Below are 17408 nucleotides of genomic sequence, written 5' to 3' on the forward strand. Positions count from 1 at the left end.
ATGTGCTCAATAGATGGCTTTCTATCATGCCATGCTTCATATGGAGTCATAGACTGCAACACTTTTGTAGGACACCTGTTGAGTACAGAAGTGGCACACATGAGAGCCTCGAGCCAAAACGAATGTGGTAAAGCTTGACTCTTGACCATACATCATGCCATTTTCATAAGAGACCTATTTTTCCTCTTAGCAACACCATTTTGCTGAGACGTATACAACATTGTACATTGGTGTTTTATCCCACGACTAGCCAGAAAATGCATTAGATTTATGAGACATATACTCCCCCCCTCGATCGGAACGGAGGGTGCCCATAGTACATTTTGACATATTTTTAGCCATAACAAGAAATTTCTTGAAGCACATAAACACTTCGGACTTATCTTCCAGCGGATATACACATGCATGCCTGGAATAGTCATCAATGAAAGTCACGAAGTACAAGTAATTTCCCAAGGATGAAGTTTGCATAGGTCCACAAACATCACTATGCACAAGTTGCAATCTGCATGTAGCACGAACTGACTCATCCTTTGAAAACTTGGTACACACGGATGTGCAGCTAGCATGCAAGAGGAAATGGAATCAACAATGATGCCAATCTCAAGGGCAAGCCAAGGTGACGATGCCAACAATAAATAACATTTTTCTACAACCTTCAAGGGCAAGGTGCATCAAGGGGTCAAACAGGGATCACAGTCCTCAAAGCTACGAGTCAAGGATTGGGGATATATATTGTTGGAATTTAGCAAAGGCTACGAGCAAAAGATTCAGGCAAAACCGAAGCATGGATCCATATACCATTGATGAACAGGAAATTTTCTCTTTGAATTGGATTATATGGGCTCCACGATAAGGAAGACTTTTCAGATTGAAGCAGTTTTCTATGACGCTCAACATTGAACAAGGCGACTTCTTTTACTTTCTTTTTAGTTGATTATTGATCGATGATGCATGTCAACAAAATTGCCTAGTAGTAAGGGCAAGTTCAAGCAAGGCCTTTCACGCAAGGCTTGTCACGCATAGGCCTTCGACAAGGCTGGAGTTTTGCATTTGAATTATGGTTCCTACGCATATCTTTTTTGACCTAGAAGTAGTAAACCACATTATGGTCGACAAGCAAGCTCCGACGGGATACAAGGATAATAAAAAATGCATATTAGATAACCAAGGTATGCCATATCAGTGCAATTATTATACATATTTTCATGCTTTGAATACGCTACCCTACTCGACAAGGTTGAGGATAGATGGGTAACTCTACTTACTATGATAAAGATCATAAGATTAGAGCATGGATCCTTAAGCCCAAGGTACATCGCCAATGTTTTTCCTATGAAGTATGACTCCGTATGAGGTTGTCCATGAGCAAGGCTTTCAAAACATTTGAACATTGTGCCTCCAACATACTGTAGAGGAATGGACAAGCCATTCTCACTAGGAAAAAGCAAGGCTTCTAGCAGCACAGCTCCATGGATTGCATGCATGATCTCTCAAGGCCATTGTAGCTTGCTAGTGTGAATAGGTACATGAAGTACATTGAAAGGACAATTATGCCACCAGATGTTACAACTTTCAATGCCAAGGGAAACCGGCAAGTACGTTAACTTTAAGTTTCAATTTTGAACTTATTCACTTTTGCAAGAATTTTCACAATGCCACCTTGACAAGCAAATATTGCTTTGACTAAGCAGTGTTTGGCAATAAATGACACTTAATAGCTAAGCTATAGATGCTATCTCTATCAATATTGGGAAATCTCAAATAAGTTGCACGATTCGACAAAGCCAATTCTCTATAAAACTTTGACAAGGTTGATTCTTCACTGCTTTGAAGAATCAACCTTGTCAACAGGAACACCTGTTAGCTATGAGCACTCAGGATACATTTTGTCTCATCTTTTTGATGAACTTATGCAAAGCAAGGCTTCACTTCAAGACATTTTGTATAGAATTTTTTAAAGTTTGGAATATGTTGGTAGCATACGGACTTCGAGAAACTTGGCACAATGTCTATCAGATTTTCTCTTAGAGGTCGGTATGACCCAAGCCACGATGACATGTTGGTACATCCGATAGCTCTCAATTTCTTAGCATATACAACTACGAGCCAGCTTCAAGCTATGCCTATTCATCTCAGAGGGGCGAGAAGGTTAGTAAATTTCAAGTTCTGCTTGTTTTGTCTGTAGTTTACCTTCCATTTCAAAAAGATTTCTTTACGGTGCATTGCAAAGTGCTTTGCCAAAATTCATGTGAAGCAAGGCTTCTCTTATGTGCGAAGGTATTATCGATTGACTTCAGATCAACGATAATAACACACATCTTTGGTACTACATGGATATAAGCTCACACTGTGATTGTGCAAGTCACGTATACTAGAAACTCACATGGTTGAGACTTCATTGAATCCAAGGGATTATTATTCTATTTTCTCTATGTATGCGTGGCATACTAGTACGATGGACGTACAACATCCATCATTGAATACGCTTCTGCTATAGCACTAGATACTCTGTCAAGGACAAGCTTAGTTATTGATGTTTTAAAAGATTTTGTGTATATGTTTATTCATAGCCAAAGTGCCACACATATGCACCCTGATACCCTCACGATCACATACAAGGTAAGTGGGTCAAGATGTGACTTATGGTACCTCTCTCTACGAGAGTGTGGTACAAGTACACTGTTGTACGCTTATGAGATAAGCTACCACACAACCATTGTTTGCACAGAGGCATACACAGGGGGCATTCTATACAATAGAATATGGGATTTTTCTTAGTCCAGCATTCTCTCTCTCTCTCTCTCTCTCTCTCTCTCTCTCTCTCTCTCTCTCTCTCTCTCTCTCTCTCTCCTTCCTAATTCTCTATGGGAAAGGTGAAATTAGGCATGATTTTATGAAAATATTTCTATGTTGTTATGGTAACACGATGGTCTAAGAGCCATCCATTTTTGAAGAGCTAAGAGCCCCATATTTTGGATTGGCTAAGAGCCATCTGTTTGTAATCCATTAGTGATTGCTTTCACGGTCGAACAATTCTATCCAGTTGAGTATCCATCGATTTTAATGGACAGCCATTACTAATTTTTTGGGTGTTATTTTAGCACTACATACTTTGAGTGTGAAGATCAAATTGATTTTTTGAACGTCTTAAACTAATAAGGGCTTATCTCTACCAATGTGTATAGATGAAACCGGCATTTGCAACAACATTATTGTTCACAAAAACCCAAGATTATGGATTTTTGGGTCTAGAAAAGATCCAATTGTGAATACGATTCCAATTCGAGTGGATCTCCTATTTCATCTACGACACGAGTATAATTTTGGAGTAAGACCCAGCTCGTGATTACTAAATCACTTATTAAGTGGTGATGGTCAATTCTTGGAACCTTCACACTTACACTTTCAGGGAAAGAAGTCCACATGCTGCCAAGGGGTAATGGACAATTTCAACTTCCAAAGTTGAATTCAATTACTATTGGCTACTAGTTGATTAGTTTCCCTTCAAAGTCTTACCAAGGGGTTTGATAATGTAGATAGAGGTTTGGATTACAAAGGAAACACCCAAGGTTACATGTGTAATACTGCTTGAATTTCACTGATTTCCAATTAGTGTTCCTAGGCCTTTGCAGGCGGGAAATTTGGACAATCGCCTTTAACTACAGGTAAGTGAACACTATGTTCAACTTCCAGGTACGCATATGATTTGGTTTACTTCCATTTTTGCATATGCTTTGCTTGAATTTTTCAAGTTGGATGAATAAGCTTGAATGCTTTCATCCATTTCTGCTCTTTAGAGAGATGACAAGGTCATTTAAGAGCCAAATTTTAGGCCGTAGTGTCCAAAATACATTTTTCCATTACGCAGTTATGGACCCACTTGTAGGGTTTGATTTGGCACATGTTGTCACATGGGATACAACATGGTTTAGGAACTCAAGGAGTTTGGTTTAGCCAATGTGGAGCAAGGTTAATGAGGATTCTCTCACTCACGTCGCAAAATGTTTGCAGTTACCTCCACACACAAGTACATCTCATACTTGAAGGATGTTCGTTTTTCAGACATCCTTACGTGAGACATATTCCACATGTGGAGAATATGAGTCTTTGGAACTGACATCGGTGCCTGTTATTTCAATTATGTGTCGCGACAAAGTCCCTAGGTGTTGGTCAATTTCATGTTTAAGACCATTTTACGCATCGCGTATTAGGAAAAATTTCAGTGGCCAAAAATTGTTGGATACCTAGTCAGACTTGTTAAGGTACAAGTGTTGCTAAACAACTTTAACGGATGGTTGTTTATATAGCATCTCTATTATGTTGATGAACATGTTTCATTGGTACCTAGGTGTGATTGATTTTCACATCCTATTATGGGCCAATGTCAGGAAGGATGTCAGGCCAAGGGCAGGGCCAAGGGCCAGGACGGACATGCGGTCAAGGGGCGCTATATTTAGGGGCTAGGAGTCTATATATGGCACGGTTGGGTGGAGAGTTGCATGGTCCAGTCCCCCGCAGTCTTACACTGGTATCAGAGCAAGGTGGAGAGGAGGGGGCAACAGGGAGCTATGGAGGAGGGGGCAACAGGGAGCTCTCTCTCTCTCTCTCTCTCATTCTTGTGATCGGAGATCTACACAGAGCTTGGGGCCGAACTCCACGTGGGACAGACCGCTTCTATGCACAAAGTCGCGATGTTCGACATGCACGAAATCGGACCTGCATGCTTTCTACAGCTTCGCCTTGGCCTGAGGGGGGTTTTTCGTCACATGATGGAGGTGGCTGGAGCAGCGCATGGATCGGCATGTTGGAGTTTTTCCCTGCACAGTTTATTCTGCCGCCATCGCTACAGGTTGTTTATTTTTTGCTTCGTTTAGGGGTTGGCCATAGTGTGGGCACCTAGGGTGCCCATGGGGCACTCCTAGGGCCTTGTCCCACACATGGGGTGCCCAAGGGGTCCCAGAGAAGCCGGCCCACCCAAGGTTGCATGCAACAATTACAGGAGCCATGGCTGCACGCAATGTTCCGTAAGGGCCATTCACGGACTAACTGACCGGTTTGCTACGATGCATGAGTGTCTCGAAGAGCGGCAACGGTGGTTTTTCCAAGGTATGCATGCAGAAGTGCTAGGGAATCAAGGCTTCTAGTTCACCATGAGGCTATGGAAACACGGTTTCTTGTTTCTACCTTCTCCATGGATTTCCAATCGAATGCCCGACATCACTAGCGGACGCCGATTCGAGGCTCTTTAGCGCTTTGATGGAAGATATACACCACCATGATACGAAAAGCATGGCATGCGTGCTCATGCATCATGCAGGAGTTTGACAACATAGCAAGTCTATTCATGTGATTCAGCAGGTACGCACTAAATTTTGTGGCATATTTTGTTTGCACAACATTAATGTTTCGGTTGAAGATAAAAATCAAGCATGGCTTGAGTACACCACTCCAGAGTTAACCCTTGCGACTTTTTATCATGCATGGCATGTATATACTTACAAGGCTTTCATTTTTGTCCTGCTAGCATTTGGAGTATGCTAGGAGCATATTCATTGGGGACATTTTTACAACTGTATGGTATGACCATTTCATGGAGGTGCATAGGACGATTTCTCGTTAGAGTGCGGCAAGTATAGGCAAGGCCTATAGTTTGTCATGCAAATTTCTTTCTCGCATATCTTTCATTGGCACAGCAGGCAAAAGTGCTCGGCAGGGCCTACCATTTATCACAGCCTGCAACACAGATAGGAGTCTCTTTGCTTTCAATAATCCAGTTTTGTCGGTATGCATATAAGTATTTTTATACTCTTCAATAAAAAGTACAACTGGACAAGGTCCATTGTCTATGTATGATCGACACAATGGACTCTCTTCACGATGACATCTGTCGTCAATAGCATGTGTTGGCAATGAGGCCAAACATAGTTATCTGAAGCATGGCTTCTCCTGAGTACCTTAAGGCAGGGCCAAGGGCCGGTTTTTCAGTATCTCTAAGTGACACGCTTGGCCTATTACTGGATTTGTTGAGGGCAGCAAGTTGCTCGGCATGGCCGACTCCTTGTCACTGTTTCTACAAGCCGACATAGGATGCTTGCCACACAATACTGGTTAATTTCACTTGAAATTGCTCGACAAGGTCGAATATTTTTGTCATGCTATTGGCAGCCACATCAGTTGGCCATTAGGACTACCCGATTTAGGTGAAGCAAGGCTTCTCTTTATGCATCTTGAATAGAGACTCCCCACGTTTGGCATATGCTATGAGCATACAAACTGGGGACGGATTTGTCAAAATGTTTGCAGATTCTTTCATTCCGTATATGATGGATGTATATGATACAAGAGGGCGAATATACGTATGCGACAACTCTCTCTCGCACGGCAGATTTGGCTATGAGCCACCTTTACGCAAGCTTTTCCTTTGGAATTTCATGACAACTGGTTGCAGCAACAACTACCAGGTTAGCCAAGTTTAAGTTTTTCTTGTTTTTTTTTTTTTCCATGTTTACACTTTACTTGGCAATTACTGTCATTGTGCAAAGCAAAGTGCTTTGGCAATTTTACATGAAGCACGGCTTCTCCCTTGTGCGGAGATACTGCCATTGATTTGGAATCAAGGGCTTTGGCACACAAGTTTGGGAATGTAAGCACACAATACGCATAGGGACTGTCAGCTCACAGAATCCCTACCAGTTTACTCTGTGCAAGGCACTTATGGTTTTGGTTCTCACGCTTGAGACCGTTATAGTAGCCAAGGGCTTACGTTTTTGCATGCAAGGCATGCTAAGCAGGTGGCATGGATTCCACCACTTTATGCATTATGCTTCCGCTATCACACTCACAACTCTGGGACAGACTAAGTGATGGATTGTTGAACATGATGGTTGGTTGCTATCAACACCCAACAGCACTAAAATGAACCTAAATCTAGGACTTATTTCACAGGAAAAGTGCCAATGCTAAGTCATTTTCATACAATCACGACCCTGCAAGGTAGGTAGATCAAGATGTGGTTGTGTTTTTCTGTTACCTCTCTCCATGAGAGAGTCATAGCAAAAACTTGTTGCATGCTTATAGGATACGCTGCACGTTAGGTATAAGATGCACACGAGCATGGCGTTCAACTATACACGTCATAGTCGTTCAAGGAAAGTTCCGTAGGTATGCATGCTCTTCTTCTCTATAGTTCTCTCTCTTTAAGGGAATCATGAAAATATTCTAAGAAGCTTTTGATACGTGTTTTGCTCGTGAGTCAGCCTGAGCCAAGGTGCTCTAACTCTCAGCTAGCACGTGGCTAAGATGCTACTCAAATTAGTCTTCATCGGTTCGTCCATTGAACACTAATTTGCACAAGGGCCATGAGCCACACAGGCTAAGAGCCATGGTCAGGCCAAGGGTAAGACCCAACTATTGGCATTCTTTGGGTGATTGTTTTCAAGCGTGAACAAGTCTACCCAGGGAAGTATACATCGGCGTTAATGGACAAGCAAGGGTCTTGTCATTCAAGATGTTTACAATGTCATTTTTGCACTACATGATTTCAGTGCGACACTCAAGTTGAGTTTTTGATAAATCTTCAACTCATAGCAGTTGATCTATACAAGGAAGTATAGATGCAGCAATCAGTTGTGACAGCATGACTGTCCACCAGAGCTAGGCAGTCCACTTGTGTGGATTCCATGTTCTCTCTATAGCACTACGGAGTGTCTATGGACATATTGTTTTGGGGTACGACCCGGCGGGTGACTGCTACATTATCCCATAGGCATTGAGGATCACAGTTTGATCTCTCCCAGTTAGCCTTTCAAGGAACGAATTTCGCAAGCTACCACGCGATAGTGGACAAATTCAACTTTTGGTTGATTCCAATCAATATGTATATGGTTGACTATGTTGATAACCGTTACCTGCTAGTTGAGCAATTTCTACACAGGGTCTTACCAAGTGGTTTGACAACGTAGATTCTATACGGTTGACTATGTTGATAACCGTTACCTGCTAGTTGTGCAGTTTCTATAGAGGGTCTTACCAAGGGGTTTGACTACGTAGATGTTAACCAAAGGGGTTGGATTGCGAGGGCAACACCCATGGTTTCCACTGCAATACTATTTGTTTTTTTTTCCAGGTAGGAGACGTGCTCCTCTCCGTTTGAATACGGGTAAGTGAACATTCCGTTCAAATCTCCAGGTACGCATCTATTGATTTGGTGTTATTTCTTTTTCAGTATGCTTTACTTGGTTTTTCAAGACGTATAAGTACGCTTGAATGTTACAGAGCCATGCCAAGGGCATGTCGGCACAAAGTATTTTGGGCCAAGTGTCCAATCTACCTTTTTGCCTTCTGCTGTTACGAACCTACTTGTAGGGTTCGATTTGGCACATGTTGTCACATGGGATACAACATGGTCTAGGAACTCAAGGAGCTTGGTTTAGCCAGTGTGGAGCATGATAATGAGGGTCCCTCTCACTCGCGTCGCAGAGTGTTCGTAGTTACCTCCACACACAAGTACAGCTCGTACTTGATGGATGTCACTTTTCCTGGCATCCTTACTTGAGACATATTCCACATGTGGAGAATATGAGTCTCTGGGACTGACACTGGCGCCCAATTCGAAATGATGTGTCGCGACGAAGTCCCTAGGTGCTGGTCGCATCCGTTCATTAGACCAATTGACGCACACAGTATCAAGAACAATTTCAGTGGCCAAAATTTTCGGGTACTAAGTACAGACTTGTTGTGATTACAAGTGCTGTGAAACCACCTTAACGGAAGGTCGTTTCTACATATAGTAAAGTATGCTACGTTCATGAGAATATCTCATGGTTGGTTCCTAGGTGTGACCGGGTTGTCACATTCTATTATGGTCCAACTTTTGTTGCAAAGTATGCTACATTCATGAGAAGGTCTCATGGTTGGTTCCTAGGTGTGACCGGGTTGTCACATTCTATTATGGTCCAACTTTGTTGCAAGATTTTCACGTAAGTATCATGGAAAGTCTCCTCATGGAATTGCGGTTTGGATATGTTTGTGTTAAATGCATGCACACTAGGTGTTATGGGCCCTAGTGTTTAACACAAATTTATTTGGAGCGGCATGCAAATCCATGGACTTTATTCTTTCTGCACCCTTTTTCATTGCTAGTGCGATCTCTCTTGCAGATTTTGTATGAGTTTACACCCTGCCATACGAGGTGATGGCTGAGTATGGATGTTAGTGATTGGTTGCTGGAACCTCCAATCTACATTCAACCTAGTTGGTTGTCTCCATTCCATATCGAGTATATGGCTGGATACTCAATGGTTGAGTCATAGTTTGTCGTCAGTCGTGGAAGACTGTCTCTAAGTGGTTGGGGAAAGTACCTCACTCATACTGCTGTTATTCATCCCACGTTGGATGGGCAGCTTACAAGTATTCTATTTAGTACTAAAGGATATGCTAAGCGCATACGTTAGTAAACCGTGCTAAAGGATCTGCTAAGAGCATACGTTAGCACAATGCATTCTGAATAGGTGATTCTCTCCTTATTCTAGAATTTGCTTAGGTTAGGTTTTCAACTTTGAACACCCGTTGTGGTGGGGTTGGATACCGATAGTTTCATAAGTCAAGGACTTAGTAGGTGTGCTGATAGAGTATGTTGGCATGTAACCTTTGTTAGGGGTGAACATCTGGTTCTGTGTGTTCCAAAATGTTCAGAAGTCTGACATGAGGACACTCCCTATTCTATCTTTCAGTAGCTATGAGCTTTTCAAGATACTCACATGAGTTATCATGAGTTACCATTTAGATACGGGTGGTTGCAAAAGGACAACAATGTTGAAAATCAAGATGTTGCTCTTGGTTTCATTGAACCTCCTCACTGCACCAGGTATCGGTCATATGGACAATTGGCCCGTGTAGAGGATGCCAATAAGGAAAACATCAGTGTTCTTACGAAGATACTACCACTTGTGTTTTCGAGGATGAAAACGCTTCTCCAAGGGGGGAGTAATGTCAGGCCAAGGGCAGGGCCAAGGGCCAGGACGGACATGCGGTCAAGGGGCGCTATATTTAGGGGCTAGGAGTCTATATATGGCACGGTTGGGTGGAGAGTTGCATGGTCCAGTCCCCCGCAGTCTTACAAAGGACATGGATATGCGGGTTCAATTTTTTTAATATAAATGCATGCATACTAGGTGTTATGGGCCCTAGTGTTTATCAAAAGCTGATTTGGAATAGCATGCACATTCATGACATGATTCTAGCAATCACCAATAGAGATCATGGCTTGAGTTGAGTGCTGGTGGATATTTCAAGTTAATCAAGATGTTTATTTATCACATCGTTGATTTCTCAGCAATGTTGTAAGGAACGATGATCCCTATTTACCAGTCATTTTGAAAGACTATCTATAAACCATGAAAAACACACCTCAATATTGTTAGTATCCAAGGGGATAGACATATTACAAAACCTCAATACTATCAGTATCCAAGGGGATATGTAGATTACAAAGTATAATCTTGTGCTAAAGGATATGCAAAGTGGATATGTTAGCACCAATCAATCCAATTAGTAAGCATTTATTAATCTAATTGGAGTTTGCTTACCATAAGTTAAAGCATGTTGCGACTAGGTTTAGTCTCGTCGTGTATAATTCAGGTTCTTAACCTTGAACACTAGTTATGGTGGGGTTGTTTATTAATGAAATTTGAGAACAAGTCAAGGACTTATATTTTTTGGATAAGCTACGTCAAAGACTTTCTGTAAGTATAAACATATAATTACAAAACAATCTATTTTCTTAGCTTATCATTAAAATACAACAAATGTAAAAGAGTAAAGTGAAATACTAACCATGCCACTGCGAGAACTCAGAATGTCCATTAGGGCGTTTAAGCCCTTTTTGCCTGCGTACTCGTGTTCGTACGGTGTGGGGTCACGTCCTGTCGTCGACCATTGTTCAAAACATACAAAGAATCCATTATGTTAGAATTTAAAAGTACAAATAGAAGTAACTACCAAACCTAAAGAGCAATGCAAAAACACTAACAAAATCGGCCTCAAATGATGCCCACCCACCGCTCCCTAAGTGGTGCGAGCTCCCTGCCTCTACTCGCGCTTTGGTTGCCTCCTTTTGTTGCTTCCACTTGTTCGGATTCTCACGCGCTGCTCGCTTTGCATTCTTCCAATCTTCTTTGGCCAGCCAATCTGGTCTGTTCCACCCATGCTTTATTGCTTTTTGTACTTCAGAACGCTTGTGCTTGCAGTATTCGTGCATTCGAACCTTCATCAGGTCTTCATTGAAGCGCTCATCTCGACTTGACACGGGAAACTCGTCATGCAGCATGCTGATGACTTTGTCTTTTAATTCATTTGGTACGTCACTCTAGGTGTTTAGTATGTAGTGTCGAAACACCTGAGAGAAAAGACCGCACATGCACGAGATCACCTTCTTGCCTTCGTCATCCAAGATGATGCCGCCACTGATGTCGACCGAGTACGGCAAGCCCTCTTGCCTGTGACACATGAACCTGGGTGTCTCAGTAGGGGTCTCGAGCGGCGTCTCGGTGGGGGTACGGACGTCAGGTGTCTCCACTGGAGTATGGGCCCCGAAGCGAGGAGCGTCGACTGGGGTGACTCCCGGAGGAGTAGCTAGTGGTGTGTAGCCAAGAGCGACCGATAGCCGCGTAAAACATGGCGTAGATGGAGATGCCGTGGCTGGTGTGGGGGTGGGCAAAGAAGGGGAAGGTAAGGAGCCTCGTCCAACACGAGGCGGTGTCGAGGCATCAGTGACGGCATCCCCGCCGCCGCCACCACTAGAGCGTCGGTGCCTAGACGAATGTGAAGATCATCTCGTCGACACGGAAGCTTTGGAGCATGCTAAATGCTCCGAAACAGAGGGAGACACTGAAGGAGTGGAGCGACGTGATGGTGCTCCAGAGCAATGAAGATCCTTGTACCACCTCCTCTGCTGGGGTGACAAAGAAGAAAGAAACTCATCATCATCCATACCTGCATTAAACACACGAACATTTAATCTTAATATTGAATGGAGAAGAAAACATGGACAAGCTATAATCTATACTATAGATAATAGGGAGAGGGATTCCTGTGGGGAGAGAGAGAGAGAGAGAGAGAGAGAGAGAGAGAGAGAGAGAGAGAGAGAGAGAGAGAGAGAGAGAGAGAGAGAGGACTCATAAAGGGGGAGGGATTCCTGTGAAGTTCTTGTGAATTTGTCTCCCGTGTGTATTCTACGTATCTTGTAAAAGCTATGTCTTGGACAACATGCCTTTTATATGTAGCTGTGACAAGACAATCTGGTCATAAATTAAATTTCTTTTCTATTTTCCATAGTTTTCTCGATTACTTGCGACAGATCTTTATCTATCATGAGAGAGAGAGAGAGAGAGAGAGAGAGAGAGAGAGAGAGAGAGAGAGAGAGAGAGAGAGAGAGAGAGAGAGAGAGAGAGAGAGAGAGAGAGAGAGAGAGCAAATGTTGATCTTTACATCATGCTGTTGTGTATGACTTATACTACAACCAACAAAGATTATGAGTGGCTGTTCAAACATGTAGAAAGTCACTAGTCATACATTGCAAACTTACCTTGGTTGCGCAACCCTGAGAGTACTCCCACTCCTCCTCAATCACTTCTTCACCGCACTGTTGTGCGCTTTTCAATTGGTTGTGCAACCATCTTAAGCTCATGAATGTTGGTAGGCTCTGGCTCTCAAGACCCGTCGGATAATGCATCGACGATCGTCTTCCCCGTCTCCACTCGATTCGTGCCCTTTGTCGCTCTTGCTTTTTGCATCTTCGTATTGTGAAATCCACTTTTGCATCACTGGATTATGAAGCATGCAAACGGTTGGCCATGTATGTGGAGGCTTTGAAGCTACAAGCTATCAGGAAGGCAGAATCTGCACTTCTTCCATTTCTAGTTATGTACTCAGTTGTTACATCTTATACTAGTGTTTGCTATCTTTGAAAGGTTCTACATGTCCAACCATACAATTCAAATACTACACAGAAATCGACAAACCTTTTATTGTAATCATTCGAGATAATTGGATGCAAAAATGTGTATTGTCTTCTCATGACATAATGCATGGGTGGTGGACAATACATTCATGTATATGGATTTCCAATGTATGTTGCAGTTCTACCAAATCAATCTTGAATCGGACTTCCTATGTGGTTGATGTTGTGTACAAGCGACACACATATAGGTCAAGAAAGCAATGCCCTTGAATTGAATATCTGCATTTTATTTTCAAGAATGGGTAGCATATGTCCTATCACAATAGTGATAGGCAAATGCCCCTAGGAGCTGAATGCCATCTTGAGAGCCATCAATGATTATTTTTCTTGTTGGGATCAGTGCATTGGAATCCAAAGAATGCAAGTTCCATGCCATGTGTCCTACTTTTTTGGTTTCATAAAAAAGAAGGCTTGAGTCGAGAACGTATTGCCACAAGTGCCAAAACAATTTCAAGACCATGTATATTCTTCAATTTGCAATCTTATGCAGGTGCCTCCTCTTGGACTACTATGAGCATGTGGATATGTAGCATTATGTCTCGAATGAATGGTACTTGAAGTCATGTATTTGGCGTGAGCGTTGGCCAAAATTTGGGTGCCTATTCCCTCATGGCAATGTCAACACTACAAATTTGGTGGAGAGATTGTGGAATTATGTGAAGTATACTCTTTTGGATGCCAAGATAAATAGGTCAGTGGTTGACCTATTGCATGCACTTGACGGTGATGTAACAATTGGGAACGGGAGAGGTGAAATTCTTTTGGAGTTCTTCAAGAAAAAGAAATATCTAGGTGTGAGCAACGATCAAGCAATTTGCATGGCATTGCAAGCATCTACTATTACTAAATCCATTGATTGTGTATATCTTTATAGTGGACTCTTGATGTTTTGCTATCTATGCCTCGAGCAAGAGTGAAACTAGAGCACTTCCTAGTGGGGAGAAGCTACTTCAATGATACGTAACCAATCCCTCTACTCTTTGTGTGGTGGATGAATCTACATTACTATTCAAGATTTAGAGCATAACAACATACTATTGGTATATGTGAGCATGTAGTCCTCTTCATTTGATTTTCCAAATTGGTCATCCCAATGCAAGCACCTTATGGGGTTCACTTAATTGTTGAGAGCTATTTTCCAATGCTACATATAGTTATGCCTATTATGGATAGCATATATGCAATGGTTGAAGCCATGCAACAATATGCCCAAGCTGTGGAAATAGGAAGTGGTTGTGACGGCAAAGCAATGGTTGGTGACCTGTATAGCAATGTACAATCATTAAGGGACATCGACGCAGAGATAACTTCTTGTAATAATGTCTTGAAAGAGCTATTGCAGAAGCTCCTAGTTGATTAATGCACATGGGCAATGGAGCAAAAGGAGATAGCTCTATTACCATACATGTGGTAGTGATGTGTGTGAACACATCACTACCACATCCTAAGTGTTTGAACACACTTAGGACCATCGAGACATTTTTTCCCTCGCTAGGAGGTTTTTTCCCCCGTGCATTGTATATATGGGCATCACTCTAGGGCTATCTTATCTTTCTAGTGATACACTCTCTGTTGTGTGCCTTGAGCTTCCTTCGTCTTCTCCAAGCTGTGTGTGTTTTCCTGCAACCCTAATTCCAACAATTGGTATCAGAGCAAGTTACATCCTCCGGGGCTTAGTCACCAGCAGCTCCAGCACACGCCTGCTCACTTTCTTTGATTTCTATGAGCTTTTTGATTTGGGCTCATGTCGGTCTCCATTACCACTACAGGCAGTACTACGCAAGCTATTTTGTCATTTTGTGCAAAAATTTTGTCAGTGCTGTTTTTTTGCATAGCATGTCTCGTATAGTCTTCTACGGTTTGTGCTATTTAGCACGTGTTGTTCCCACTCAATTCCTCCTCTTTTCATGAAATTTTCACATTAGGTGCAGCATTCGCCATGGCTAACAACAACACAGATGTGTTCAAGATGTTTGCTGTTGAGGATAGGTTGGATGGGGACAATTACCCTATGTGGACTTGCATGATGAAACATGTCCTTGTGTCAAAGGGCATTTGGAACATTGAGCATGGCATTAATTTGCATCTTGGTTCTGAGGATGTAGGCAATGTTGAGGATGTTGCAGGTTTTGGTGGCAGGATTGTTGCTGCCATAGTTGTTTTGTCTACGGCTGAGCAAGCTCGTTGGGATGTAAAAGATGTGCAGGCTCATGCATTGATTGTGTTGTCTGTGAAGCGCACTATTACTCCTCACATTTGTTCAGTGAAATCTACAAAATGGGCTTGGGATATTCTAGCTGGTCTTTATGCAAGTCGCAATGAGGAAAAAATTGCATTGTTGCGTAAAGAGCTGGAGTTGAAGATTATGCATGAGGAAGATGACATGGAAACTTTCCTTCCTGGTGTCAAGGATATCAATGAGAAACATATTTTTGCACGTGGTCATTTCAAATAGTTCCCTTGCGCACATTGTTCTTGATGCCTTGCCAGATTTTTACCAGACTTTTGCTAGTACTTGAAGACTTATGACCCAAGGAAATCATAGAGTTGTCGAGTTTGATGCATTATGCATGTTACTATTTCAAGAGTCTTTTTTCAGAAAAAGTAGTGTCCTAAGTTGAAGGCCAAAGACGCTAAGAAGAAAGAGGTGGGTTCCACATTTAATGATGGTTCCACTACAAATGCATCTATTGTTGAGTCTTCTATCAAAGGAGACTATGATGTTGATGTTGATGTTGATGTTGATGTTGATGTTGATGCAGAATGGCTTTTAGTGCAGAGTGCACTTATGATCCTTCTATCCATGATGCATGTTTGTTAGTTGTTGCAGATGCTCAAGTGTGGTACTTTGATAGTGGTGCTACAAAGCACGTTACCTCTCATCGTGACTTGCTTACCTCTCTTGAGGATGTCCCTCATGGGAATTCAGTCACTTGTGCCAACAACGCCTCTTATCCGGTCAAGGGAGTTGGAGAGATTGTGCTTATTGCTGCAAATGGCAGTTCTTTCACACTTGTTGATGCATTGTATGTACCTAGGATCAAGAAGAAACTTTTGTCTATATCTGCACTTCTTAGACTTGGTCTTATAGTCAAATTTGTGGATGAAAATGTTCACTACATGATATCAATTTTGGTGATGAAATTGTTGCATCTAGAATTTTATGCGTGGGCTATATAAGCTCACTTTATATGACAAGTGTGGGCAAAATTTTGCAAATTCAATTGTGGATTCTAAGGCTATTTCAGATGCAAAACTTTGGCATGCACGTTTTGGGGATCTGAATTTTACCAGTTTGCTGCGTTTGCAGAAATCTGATATGGTTTCTTCTTTGCCGCCTCTATTGAACATGTTTGTGAAGGCTGTATTTTGGGTAAGATGCATTGTTCAAGTTTTCCAAAGGATGGTTCAGTTAGGGCCACATGCAAGTTGTAGCTTGTGCATAGTGATGTTTGTGGGCCCATGCAAACTCCATCCTTGGCAATTACCTTTACTTTGTGACTTTCATTGATGATTACTCCAGGCATGCATGGGTGTATCCGCTTAAAGCAAAGTCCGAAGTATTTATGTGCTTCAAACAATTTTTGACTATGGCTGAAAACAATGTTTCAAAATGTACTATGGGCACCCTCCGTTCCGATCCGGGGGGGCGAGTATATGTCTCATGAGTTTAATGCATTTCTAGCTAGTCGTGGGATAAAACCCCAAATTCAGTTAGGGCCACATGCAGGTTGTAGCTTGTGCATAGTGATGTTTGTGGGCCCATGCAAACTCCATCCTTGGCAATTACCTTTACTTTGTGAATTTCATTGATGATTGATTACTCCAGGCATGCATGAGTCTATCCGCTTAAAGCGACGTACGAAGTATTTATGTGCTTCAAACAATTTCTGACTATGGCTGAAAATGTCTTAAAATGTACTATGGGCACCCTCCATTCCAATCCGGGGGGGGGGTATACGTCTCATGAGTTTAATTCATTTCTAGCTAGTCGTTGCAAATTCAATTATGGATTTTAAGGCTATTTTAGATGCAAAACTTTGGCATGCACGTTTTGGAGATCTGAATTTTGCGAGTTTGTTGCATTTGCAAAAATTTGATATGGTTGCTTCTTTTCTGCCTCTATTGAACATGTTTGTGAAGGTTGTATCTTGGGTAAAATGCAGTGTTCAAAGTTTTCAAAGGATGGTTCAGTTAGGGCCATATGCAGGCTGTAGCTTGTGCATAGTGATGTTTGTGGGCCCATGCAAACTCCATCCTTGGCAATTACCTTTACTTTGTGACTTTCATTGATGATTATTCCAGGCATGCATGGGTATATCCACTTAAAGCGAAGTCCGAAGTATTTATGTGCTTCAAACAATTTCTGACAATGGCTGAAAATGTC

At 42.1% G+C, this 17408-nt stretch overlaps 1 pseudogene; it reads left to right on the top strand.

Annotated features, from left to right (window-relative positions):
* Positions 1 to 4723: 4723 nt before the first annotated feature.
* Positions 4724 to 5328, top strand: LOC147448861 (uncharacterized; annotated as a pseudogene).
* The last annotated feature ends 12080 nt before the right edge of the window (positions 5329 to 17408 follow it).

Source organism: Adiantum capillus-veneris, chromosome 10 (genome assembly GCF_014529385.1).
Source record: "Adiantum capillus-veneris isolate H3 chromosome 10, ASM1452938v2, whole genome shotgun sequence".
Classification (NCBI taxonomy): domain Eukaryota; kingdom Viridiplantae; phylum Streptophyta; class Polypodiopsida; order Polypodiales; family Pteridaceae; genus Adiantum; species Adiantum capillus-veneris.